This window comes from Phyllobates terribilis, unplaced genomic scaffold, assembly GCF_046119375.1.
Source record: "Phyllobates terribilis strain yellow unplaced genomic scaffold, ASM4611937v1 Scaffold_4__5_contigs__length_816908805, whole genome shotgun sequence".
NCBI classification, from domain to species: domain Eukaryota; kingdom Metazoa; phylum Chordata; class Amphibia; order Anura; family Dendrobatidae; genus Phyllobates; species Phyllobates terribilis.
In genome coordinates, this window is record NW_027362764.1 from 58,524,268 (window position 1) to 58,537,475 (window position 13,208).

Consider the following 13,208-nt stretch of genomic DNA (forward strand, 5'->3'; position numbering starts at 1 on the left):
GAAGGGTCAGGCAGATTAAGGGTACCGGATCCCAAGTTGGTGGAGGAGAAACTACCCTCAGCCAAAGACCTTAGGCTGTGACCATTTATTGGTGCAGCACCTCATCAAACCTGCTAGGAAGGCACCATAAAGGACAGCGGGGAACGGGGCCCACGTTTACCTGCGCAGGTCCGCGGCGACCGGACAAAAGTGGGTCACTGGTGAGGCAGGCCAGAGAAAGGATTAAAGGGGGTCCTGTGCCATGCTCCTGAACTGCCTGGGAGTTGACTGAGCCCCTCACCTGGTGGACGCAGCACGGCTCAGGCTGTCACTGCTGACAGAAGTGACCCGGAACAAATGAACTGTGAGTAAAGACCCTGGACTGTAACTTGTTGTCCGTGTGCTCCTTCGCGCCTCCAGCACTATCAGTACTGAGACTCTCACTACCATCACTCCCACCATCCACTACACTGCCCTGGGGCCGCACTCTTCCCGTGGGGAGTCACACCATCTCAGCTGCATACATCATCAGCCCCAGCGGACAGCCCTGCAGCGGCGGTTCCTAATAACCGCAATCCACGGGTGGCGTAGTCGGACGCTATCTAAGGGACTGCCACTGGTCTGACCACCCTGAGCCGCGGGACCGGGCTGCCACTACTACTCCCAGCGTCTCACTATTGCCCGGTTCCGTGTGCCCCACGGCCCAGGGGGCGAGTCAGATGTAGTTTATATTGTGAATTCTGTTGATCAAGATCCCCCTATAAATTCTCAACTACTTTACTTTAGGTTTCTTTTAATCCCACTTAAAATAAAAGCAAAGTTTGAAAAGTTCAAAAACTTTCAGTTAACCCATTCATTGCCAGAACGATACCGATCTAGTTACGATTACTGTCAGTTCAGCGCTCAGCGCAGTAATGCTAAGAAAATGTCCTTCTCTTCTTCTTTTGAGCATAAAAAAGCTCAGATTTCGAATACATCCAGATAATTGCAGTCATGTGTTTCCTTCTTTCCATATAGACTTTGCGTTTTTGGTGTTTGATGGTAAAATGCAGACGCTCCCTTACAAGTTTAATCCTGGTTCTTGGGCTCTGGCCTCTGATTGGCTGCAGAAAAGACCAGGGAGGAACATAAATCTGGGGGCTGAATGCATAGACTTTTTTTTTTCTTTTTGGGAAAACAGGGAAGACAAGACCATTAACCCTTTCAATGCAACCCCCTGTACCTGAAATATTAGTATCATCTCTGAGAAATAAGAGCGAAATAAGTAAGAAAAGCCATAGAATATCAGCAGATAGGAAACATGAGGACGGAACAGAAGAAGTCGGATTTGGAAGAGTTTTTGTCACAATCAGCATTGGGATCATTACTACTGCACTGGAGATACAGTAGTATTTTTAACCCCTTAATACATCGTACGGGTTTTTTCACAGTTTTTTTACTGTCGCATTGTTACGTCAATAATATGAAAAAAAAAAAGTTATATTTTTTCTTTTTTTTTTAAATAGAGGGGCCTTATTGGAAACGTTCATAAGAATGAGTGGCTCTTCATTGTTATTTTTTTTTAACAATGGGAGGGGGGGGTAAAAAAAAAGGAATAACGATTTTTACCAATTCATTTTTGCATTTTTTTTTTCACTCTTTATTTTTATTTCATGGTAGAAATACAGCGATACCAAATAAATATAGGATTTAAAAAAAAAATAAATAAATAAATGTAAGCACTATTAATAGTTAAAAGATATAGGAGAGATAATAAAATTGGTGTTTCTTAGCCCAGATTAAAAAAAAAAAACGATTGCTGGAGCAAATTGCACCAAAATGGCGCCACCTTTTAATAAACGTGGTTAGTTTTGGACTGTCCTAATCTAAAGACATTTGCGCCAAAAAAATTGTAGCAATTTCAATTTTAAAGTGAAATGACTCTTTCTAAAAGTTGTTGGACACACCCCTTCCAGTAACCACACCCACTTTTTCAACTTTATTTGGAGAGAAAAAAACAGAACTTTTTTTTTTTTTCTAACATAGCCACGATGGCTCAGTGGTTAGCACTGCACGATGGCTCAGTGGTTAGCACTGCACGGTGGCTCAGTGGTTAGCACTGTACGGTGGCTCAGTGGTTAGCACTGTATGGCGGCTCAATGGTTAGCACTGTACGGTGGCTCAGTGGTTAGCACTGCAGCCTTGCAGCGCTGGGGTCCTGGGTTCAAATCCCACCAAGGACAACATCTACAAGGAGTTTGTATGTTCTCCCCGTGTTTGCGTGGATTTCCTCCGGTTTCCTCCCACACTCCAAAAACATACTGATGGGGAATGTAGATTGTGAGCCCCAGTGGGGACAGTGATGACAATGTCTGTAAAGCACTGTGGAATTAATGGCGTTATATTAGCAAAGCATAATAAATAAGGAGAAGAAGAGGAGTTTTTAATGGGACCATTTTGGGGGAAGAATTTGAATATTAATTTATAGTTTTTTGGAGGAAATACAAAAAAAAAACACAAACGCTTTTTTTTTTTGCATTTTTTTGCATTTTTATGCTTATCTTGTAAACAACGTGAAGGTATTTTTATTCTGTCTATGAGTCCTTACCATTGGAGCAGTACCATTTACAAAAAATAATGAAATCATGTTTTTTGGGGTGGAGACTTTTTTTTTAATAAACCTTTATTAAACTTTTTAGTATTTTTTTTCTACCTGGAGGACTTGAACCATTGATCATGTCTATAATGCTGTGAAATTACATTGTATTTCTAGGCATTTTTGCCTGTCAGTATTAGCCCAGCTGCAGACGAGCGTATTTTTATCCTCAAGACTTGGATGATTTTCATCCGATTTTCTTCCATTTTTTCATCCTTGTGGCATCCGTCCGTGTGTCTGTTTTTTACATCCGTTTTCATACATCCGCATTCAAAAATGTACATGTTAATAATGGAAATGTAGCCGTAAAAATTAGTCGCTGTACGGATGATCCATTTGGAATCCATTTTTTTTTAACACCCTTAGATTTGAATGGGTGAGCCTTGCCCGAGATGCATAAGATAGTAGTGCATGCTGTAATTCTTATCTCACAGACAGTTGGACCGAGGGAAAAATCGTTCATCGGAACACCCGATAGAATAACTTGGGTCGGTGTGCTGTCCATGCGCTATAGGATCAAAAATCGGTCAGGGCATTGTACGCACTTACAGGCTGGAAGCCTCCGCTGCATCCACATCCTCAGGTCCAGGATCAGCCACACACACATCAGGGGACACCCGGTTCGTTATAACAAATTCAACTTTACTGGACAGTTCAGATGCATCAGACTTTAACACACAGTTTTGGGCTCAGCACCCTCGGGTTCCAGTTCCATCAAGACAGTACATTTCAGGCCTTTGCTTACGTTCAGGTCGGACTATCCCTATGCTTGATCCTCCTGTCAGCCCCAGGAATTTCCCATCTGTCCCCACAGCACTCCCGAGATCTGCTACGTTTCCCTCACATGGTTCCCCATCCAGCTTCCTCTCTCTGGAAGGGATTAAGGCGCACTACTCAGTGCCTAGTTCGGCCGTAGGCCCCGAAAGTTACAGGAAGGTCCACAGGAAATTTGGTATGACCTCATGCTGTCAGAACGCTATGTGCTCACTGAACCTGAACTTCACAGGAATTTCTCACTAAGGGCTCGCTCTCACTTGCGATTAAATTGGACAAATGCAATCCGATAAAAATTCGGATTGCATTCGGACCAATTTAATCCTATGAGTGTGTGCTCAGTTGCGTTTATTTTTCCAGCGTCGATTGGATTGCGATCGGGCTGGAAAAAAATCGCAGCATGCTGCATTCGAATCGCACGCACCCATATAATCTATGGATGCGTGTGAAACATCGCACTGCACTCGGATAACACCCGAGTGCAGTGCGATTCACGCCGATGCCAGCAACAGAGGAGATGGAGAAATTGATTTCTCAATCTCCTCCGTAGCTGTGCTGCGATACTCTCCATGCGAGAGGATCGCAGCACGGCGCACTGACATTTCGGCTCCCGTTCGCAGCAGAGTGGGAGTCGAATGTCATTAGCATATCGCATCTGATGCTATCACATCGGATGTGATTCGCTAGTGGTACCCCAGCCTAACTCAGACTGACTAAACCAAGAAATTCCTCCCCTTCTTGCTTGACTGGCCCCTCCCATGCTGGTCTGGTCCCAAACATTTAACTGTATCTGTTCCTGCAGTTTGTTGCTGGGATGATCTAACCTTTCACCTCCATTCCAGCACACAGCTTGCATTACTTTCCAACATTAACACTATACCAACAATATTTATACTATCAAAACACAATACAACCGCATGCAAATATTCACACTACAATTGTTGTCTTCAGGGGAAGGTATATGACAAACCCTTCACACATTCAGTATTTGGTCAGTATTTTACATCAGTATTTATAAGCCAAAACCAGGAGTGGGTGAAAAATACAGAAGTGGTGACGAGTTTCTATTATACTTTTCCTCTGATTGTTCCACTCCTGATTTTGGCTTATAAATACTGATGTAAAATACTGACCGAATACTGAACGTGTGAAAAAAAATCAGCACGTTGGATTTACAATGGCCGATCTTTTTGTTTTTGGAAAGGTAAGCCGCCTCCAGTAAAGTCTGGCATCGGCTCTCTTAGGCTGTGTGCACACGATGCGTTTTTAATGCGTTTCTGCAGAGTTTTTGCAGCAGCGGAAACGCATTAAAAACGCTTGGTAAAAGGCCTGCCATGTTCCCCAATGATAATCCGCATGTGCTGTGCACATGCTGTGGAAATTTCCGCTGCGGATTATCATTGCGGAAAAAAACGCAGTACTACCAATTATTTTGCGGAAATGCTGCGTTTTCGCCGCCATTGACTTGCATTAGAATGCGCCAATTCCCCAAGACTGCATCTGTACTTGCGTAATTGGCGCGTTCTAATGTGCGGATGGTACCCGGGTGTAAAGGAGAGGAGAGTCTCATCCACACCCAGGTACCATTAAAAAATCTGTAAAAAAAGAATAAAATAAAAAATAAATGTGTATTTACAGGTATATGAAAAAGTTTGGGCACCCCTATTAATCTTAAGCTTATTGTTTTATAAAAATTGGTGTTTTTGCAACAGCTATTTCAGTTTGATATATGTAATAACTGTTGGACACAGTAATGTTTCTGCCTTGAAATGAGGTTTATTGTACTAACAGAAAATGTGCAATCTGGAGCATTTCTGCATCGTGGGCACATAGCCTTATAGGGAACACGCCAGATGACCGTTCGTCTGTATGAGTAAACGATCCTTCAGCCGACTACTATCTAATGTGTATGTGAACGTAGTAATACTTATGGCACACCTGGGGGGTCATTGCTAAGTCCTTGGGTACCATAGGAAAGCAGTGACCACTTGCAAACTTCCTGAATCCTTTACAGACCATATATAATTCTTGATACAATTGTATCCAGTCTACATAATTATTTTTGCTGTGAACTTTTCAGTTTATACAGTTTCATGCGCTGATACATTGTAACAAACTATCAGGACAAAAGATAAATATTGTCCTGTTTGGATTGTAAACATTGTAGATAACTCTCAGCAGTAAAAAGTCAAGGACATACAGTACATAACATGGAGGCTATTGGGCACTAGGAGGGAAAGGACCCAGACCAGGTAGGTTTTCTTCTCTTTGCTGCTGGGGAGAATTTGACCAAAGGTTTATGAAATTGTTTTAGAGGTCTTAGCATGATATTTGGGAGCCCCTTGCTGAGGGCCACCATCCATGTGTGCGTCTTTCAGGACATGCTGAGAGTTGTAGTTTTCTTGCCAGCTGGAAAGTCACAGCTTGAAGATCACCGACGTATCACAAAGTTAGCGCTTCATTTATTCACTTAAATAAACTTTTTGAGAAGTTTGTGACTTTGTTCTATTGTCACAGAAGTTTGATCTTCGCAATAAATGGCTTGAAGTCGAGGAAGGAAACAAGCCCGGATGACATGTGCGCTAATCCTTCATTATTGTAGAAGAAAGAATTGAAGAAATGTGATTTTTTTGGATCAATGTTCCTACATGTATCAGGGTGGGGACGGCTCTGAAAAGAAAGGGTTGTTGAGTCTGGAGGAGCCGGACACTTTCTGTAAACTCCTTTTGTTAATTGGTTATAATTTTAATCATTTTCTTTCTTTGATTTTTTTTTTTTTTGTAAATTATTGTCACTACCCTTCTTGAAGTATCCATGCATGGGACCAATGTCAATGTTGATTTTCTCTGCACCAATATGATGGAGTCCTCCCAAATATAACAATGCTTGTCTATGAAGAGTGGACTCATTCATTTACTCAGTGGGTGGCATAAGAAGAGCAATCCAACCTATAGTAGTCATATAGCCTGCATCAATGGCCTACAAGCCCACAAGTCTAGAATAATATTTATTTTTAAAGGGGTCCTCTGCTGCAGAAAACCCCTCTTCCCTACACCCTAGTAGGCAATTCGGAATTATTAGAAGGGGTAATCTGTTCAGGGTCCTCTGTTAAGGGTCCTCATCTCTTGGTCAGAATGATGAGTGGTTAGAAGAACCATTATTCACCCCGGAGGACCTGTTTTGTATGTCATTACTCAGACAACCCATTGATTTCAATGAGAACAGTGTAATACTTCATTTCTCCTGTGGGGGCACTGCAGAGAAGCTAAACATGACTGATTCATCAAACTGTTCTTCGTCACTGTCCAAAAATTTTGAGACTAATGGTGTTTTTACTTCAGTCCCGAATACATTTTTGACAAGTGGGTGCAACTTAACTAGGAGGGTGTAGCCGAACCCCGAAAAGAGCCCTTCTGGGGCTTTTGTGATCAACTTATTTGTAACAAATAGGGAAAGAAAATATAAATGCATGTGTTTTAGGCTACAAATCATTTTTACATTTGGGTTTTATTAAAAATTTTGCACCGTTTGGCTTTTACGGACTCTGTTTACTGGCATATTCAACTTTGATGTGGTCTGTGGTCATAAATCAGTTGATAAGAGCTCAGAAAAGACAGATAAAAGAGCAAAAGACGTACTGTCAGAACGAGCTCACTGTTGGATTCTCAGTTAACTCATTCTGCAGCCAGCAAAGATTATAAAAGGCAAACGGTGCCAAATATTTAATAGAACCCAATTGCAAAAATTATTTTAGCCCTGAATCGATACATTTAAGTTAATCATAGTGGTGCATGTTACAATATAGCATAGATTGTGCATTGTCTTGTTCTTCATGACATCGTGTGCGCAGGGCATGTCAGCCAATCACCGCTGTTACTAACAATATCGCATTACCCCTACTTTCTTTTCACGAAACAAGAGAGACAAGAACTTTGAAATACAAGACGGTCATTGAAGCGTCAGAAACCTTCGCTAGGCGGAATAAGAAAGCCGCCCCTTGTTTGCCAAGAAACAGCATGAATTAGGAACATAAAATAATTCTCTGTCTGAGAGAGATTCCCGTCTGCCACGACTATTAACTCTTCACTGGGCCGCACTTAACTTGTCAGCTCTCTCTATTAACCTCTGTTTATTGTGGCATTTCTTAACCTTTAATTAGATCTTTACGAGGAATTTCCAGATCTGACACTTTTCTTTTTTTTTCCTAACAATAAAATAATATTTTGCTGGAGCTCCATGGAAAGACTGAGATCAGGAAAAGAGAAGGAGCAAGAGGCAACACCCGGAAGAACTCCGACCAACTATCCAGCTTTTGTTTTTGTGGCTGAGAATTATTAAAGGGTTGTCCACTACAAGGACAACCCCTTCTTGAACTAAATGTTTGGCGCCGTTAAAATAGAAAAATCTGTACTCACCTCACGGACCGTGAGTGCAGACACTGCTGGAACAGCACCGGCACGGGAGGTGAGTATAGACTGTTTTATTTTATCAGAGCCAAACATTTAGTTCAAGAAGGGGTTGTCCTTGTAGTGGACAACCCCTTTAAAAGGGTATTACTATGTCAGACTCAGCTGTGCATGTGTATGGCGCTGGATGGCAGCCATGGACGAGGTACTCATCTTCCACGACATGCTATATGAAAATGGGGTTCCTGGCTGGGTGTGTGGGCTTTGTCTAAGGGGGTGCTGTGACCTTGCAGGAAGCGTGTTGCCGGTGACTTGCAAAGTCCTGGTCTTGCACAGTTCAATGAGGATGACCACAGACCAAGCAGAAAACATCTTTTACTGAACATCAACTTGGCGGGAATTATATAAAGTAGATAGTTGGTGCATAACTTCATGGGGGTACATGGAACATCTTTATACACATTCTTTCCTTCCCAGAATGACTCGATTCTGCATTGCTTACTCTTCACCACAACCCAGCACACTACCTTCTCATCCCGTCCTCTCTCTGTTGGAGTCCCTCAAGGCTCCTTCCTAGGACCCCTACTCTTCTCCATCTATACCCTTGTCCTGGGATAACTCATAAATTCCCATGGCTTCCAGTACCTTCTGTACGCTGATGACACCCAGATCAACCCCTCTGGCCCAGACGTCACCTCTCTGCTGTCCAGAGTCCCAGAGTGCCTATCAGCCATATCCTCCTTCTTCTCCTCTCGCTTCCTCACCTCAATGTGGACAAAACTGAACTCATCATCCTTCCCCCATCTCGCATATCTTCCCCACCTGATCTTTCTATCACAATAAATGACATCACGCTTTCCCCTGTACCGGCAATCCGCTGCCTCGGCGTAACCCTTGACTCTGCCCTGTCCTTCAAATCCCACATCCAAGCTCTCACCACCTCCTGTTGCCTCCAGCTCAAAAATATTTCCAGAATCCGTCCTTTCCTCAATCTACTAAACTGCTTGTGCATGCCCTCATCATCTCCCGCCTCGACTACTGCAACATCCTCCTCTGTGGCCTCCCTGCTAACACTCTCGCACCCCTCCAGTCCAACCTCAACTCTGCTGTCCGACTAGTTCATCTCTCACCTTGCTACTCCTCTGCTACCCCCGTTTACAAATCCCTTCACTGGCTCCCAATTGCCCAGAGTATTCAGTTCAAACTACTAACACTGACCTACAAAGCCATCCATAACCTTTCTCCTCCGTACATCTCTGAACTAATCTCCCGATACATTCCCTAACGTAATATCCGGTCCTCCCAAGACCTCCTTCTCTCCTCCATACTTATTCGCTCCTCACCCAATCGCCTCCAAGACTTCTCCAGAATATCCCCGTCCTATGGAATTCTGTGCCCCAACACGTCCGACTATCCACCACACTCGGATCCTTTAGATGGAACATGAAAGCCAATCTCTTCAAGAAAGTTTACAGCCTGCCATGACCCCGCTGCCTCCTCAACACCACTGGAGCTGCGGCCTTACCAACACCGGAGCTGCTGCAACCCCCCCAACCTACTGTCTCCTTCCCCCTTCCTGTAGATTGTAAGCCCGCAAGGGCAGAGTCCTCTTCCCTCCTTACCAGTCTATCATTGTTCATTTGTTACTGTAAGTGATATTTGTATTTGGTATGTAACCCCTTCTCATGTACAGCACCATGGAATCAATGTTGCTATATGAATAAATAATAATATTTTAGGAACTTCCCTTCCCCAATAACGATACTACAGTCAGTAAATGAGAGTCCTGTACTTCAACCCACAGTTCTGCATCCTTTTTCCCCTTACGGGAGCTACTTTGCCACTATGGTCATTACTTAACTTCTCTCCTTGTTGACGCCTTGGAACTAGCGCCTGAGCACTCTCTTTGTCTCATGTCCACTGCTCTGATCCAACCAGTTACCTTCTGGACTTGCAATCTCGGTATTGCGTGGCTAGGTTTCCTGCCCCCAGATCCCATCTCTGGAGAATCACTCACACCTTCTGTCACTTTGTCTTGCCTCTTTCCTGGATCTTTCTATCTGTTCCTCCGTCTCCACTCACCGTAGGTCTGCTTCTGCTGCAGGCTGGGCCCTATCTGATTTCCTGATAGGAAACTGTCTATGTCCCTTCCCTTTAGCCGCTCCCACTCTTGGATAGTCCCAACTACTAACCCTAACCGTCTCTATTAACTCCCTGCTGCTGGGCAGAATACAACCTGATGAGAAAGGCTTGTGCTGAAACGCGCGTCGGGGTGACTTGCACAGCGTGGGAGTCCCCGCTGTGGTCGACAGCTATTTGTGGTATTGTACACAGGGCTTATAATAGTAACTGAGATATATGGCTATCTACACATCATCTTTCATGTTAATCCTGAGCCTCACTAGCTGGAGGACCACTTTTCAAATTAATGGATTACCAATAATACTTAATATTAGGGTACACCCATTGTACTGTGCAGTCCTTTCATATTTTATCTTTTCATGTCTGTCCTATGCATCTCCTCCACTGACCATGATATGTAATATGTAATCAATAAAGTTTTCAATTTTTCTGATTATTATGGACTGTATTGATCGTCATTTTCCAGCTGTTGCCCCTCCCTTTAATTATTTATTGGCCGATTGGTTCTATAATAATAGTCCATCAGAATGGCAGTAATATAGATAGTTATGGGATACTAGATGGTGGCCCGATTCTAATGCATCGGGTATTCTAGAGTATGCGGCCGACGGGGCGCAATTAGCAGAGCGGCGTTTAAATTTGGCGCCCAAATCGCTGATTGGTCGCGGTTGCCTAATGCAACCAAAGCGGTGTTTAAATTTGGCGGCAATATCGGTGATTGGTCGCGGGCGACGGCCGCGACCAATCTGCGAACCGTGTTAGTGAGGACTGGAGAGCGTGTTTAAATTTGGCACCAAAATCGCTGATTAGTCGCGACCAATCAGCAAAGAGGTGTTTAAATTTGGCGACAATACTGCTGATTGGTCGCGGCCGGCGACCGCGACCAATCAGCTGAGCGATGCAGAGCGGGGTTTAAATTTGGCGCCAAAATCGCTGATTGGTCGCCGGCCGCGACCAATCAGCAGAGCGGTGTTTAAATTTGGCGCCAAAATCGCTGATTAGTCACGGCTGACGGCCGCGACCAATCAGCAGAGTGTTGTTTAAATTTTGCGCCAATACTGCTGATTGATCTCGGCCAGCGACCGCGATCAATCAGCAGAGCGTTGTTTAAATTTGGCGCCAATCTCGCTGATTGGACGTGTCTGGCATCCGCGACCAATCAGCAGAGCGTTGTTTAAATTTGGCGCCAAGCTCGCTGATTGGTCGCGGCTGGCGTCCGCGACCAATTAGCACAGCAGTGTTTAAATGTGGCGGCAAGATCGGTGATTGGTCGCGGCCGCTATTTAAATGTGGCGCCCAAATTGGTGATTGGTCGCGGGCAGCGGCCGCGACCAATCAGCAGAGCGGTGTTTAACTTTAGCGCCAAGATCACTGATTGGTCGCGTGCGGAGAGCGCAACCAATCAGCGAATCGTATTGGTGAAGAGCGGAGAGCGGAATCGTATTAGTGAGGACCGGGGAGCGCCGCTGCCTGTGCGGCTACTTCCGCTGCGAGAACCCGGGACATGAGCGACTGCTCGCAGCAGAAGTATCCTGACCCGCAGCGCCGCTCCCCGTTCTTCCCTTCACACCCTAGCCGCTGATGTCCCCACAGTATCAGCATGGTATTACAAAGGTCCGGACATTTGTGTTAAAAATCGCTGATTGGTCGCTGGCGCTGCCCGCGACCAATCACCGATTTGGGCGCCAAATTTAAATATCGACCGCGACCAATCACCGATCTTGGCTCCACATTTAATCACCGCTGTGCTGATTGGTCGCCGACGCTGGGCGCGACCAATCACCGATTTTGGCGCCACATTTAAACAGCGTCCACGACCAATCAGTACAGCGGTGTTTAAATGTGGAGCCAAGATCGGTGATTGGTCGCGGCCGATATTTAAATTTGGCGCCCAAATCGGTGATTGGTCGCGGGCAGCGCCAGCGACCAATCAGCGATTTTTAACACAAATGTCCGGACCTTAGTAACACCATGCGGATACTGTGGGGACATCAGCGGCTAGGGTGTCGAGGGAGGACCGGGGAGCGGCACTGCGGGTCGGGATACTTCTGCTGCGAGCGCCCACTCATGTCCCTGGTTCTCGCAGCAGAAGTATCCGCACAGGCAGCGCCGCTCCCCGGTCCTCCCTTCACACCCTAGCCGCTGATGTCCCCACAGTATCCGCATGGTGTTACAAAGGTCCGGACATTTGTGTTAAAAATCGCTGATTGGTCGCTGGCGCTGCCCGCGACCAATCACCAATTTGGGCGCCAAATTTAAATATCGGACGCGACCAATCACCGATCTTGGCTCCAGATTTAAACACCGCTGTGCTGATTGGTCGCGGCCGATATTTAAATTTGGCGCCCAAATCGGTGATTGGTCGCGGGCAGCGCCAGCGACCAATCAGCGATTTTTAACACAAATGTCCGGACCTTTGGAACACCATGCGGATACTGTGGGGACATCAGCGGCTAGGGTGTGAAGGGAGGACCGGGGAGCGGCGCTGCTGGTCGGGATACTTCTGCTGCGAGCAGTCGCTCATCTCCAGGCTTCTCGCAGTGGAAGTATCCGCACAGGCAGCGGCGCTCCCCGGTCCTCACTAATACGATTCCGCTCCCCGCTCCTCACCAATACGATTCGCTGATTGGTCGCGCTCTCCGCATGCGACCAATCAGTGATCTTGGCGCTAAAGTTAAACACCGCTCTGCTGATTGGTCGCGGCCGCTGCCCGCGACCAATCACCGATTTGGGCGCAACATTTAAATAACGGCCACGACCAATCAGTACAGCGGTGTTTAAATGTGGAGCCAAGATCGGTGATTGGTCGCGGCCAATATTTAAATTTGGCGCCCAAATCGGTGATTGGTCGCGGGCCTCGCGGCGCTCATCTCCCGGCTGCAACGCCGCTGAGCTCCGTCCCGCAGATGAGCCGCTAACGGCCGCCATCTTTTTTTCTGAAATCCCGCGGCGCTGATTGGCCGCTGCCGGACCAATGAGCGACGCGGGATTTCCTGGACAGACAGACAGATAGACAGACAGACGGGATAAGACAATTATATATATAGATATTTATTTGCTATCAGAATACTGCTTTTTTTTTCCTTAAGTCATTCGCGTCTTTTACACATGCACGGCACTCTCTACTCCTATTGAAGTTGTGACAATAGCTGCGCATGTGCGTAAATTCTTCTTCTTTCCCAATGGTGCAAATTTGGACTCTGTTCTTCAGATATATTCAGACATTTAGATTAATCATCTCACAACAAAAGGGACCCCCGTAGTAAGTGACT

At 45.5% G+C, this 13,208-nt stretch overlaps 1 long non-coding RNA gene across 1 annotated transcript in view; it reads left to right on the top strand.

Annotated features, from left to right (window-relative positions):
* Positions 1-5,588: 5,588 nt before the first annotated feature.
* LOC141264951 (uncharacterized) overlaps positions 5,589-13,208 on the top strand; it is a 94,598-nt gene continuing 86,978 nt past the window's right edge. Inside the window, exon 1 of the long non-coding RNA XR_012320028.1 lies at positions 5,589-5,640. This is a non-coding gene — a long non-coding RNA (uncharacterized lncRNA). The remainder of the gene's footprint in view (positions 5,641-13,208) is intronic.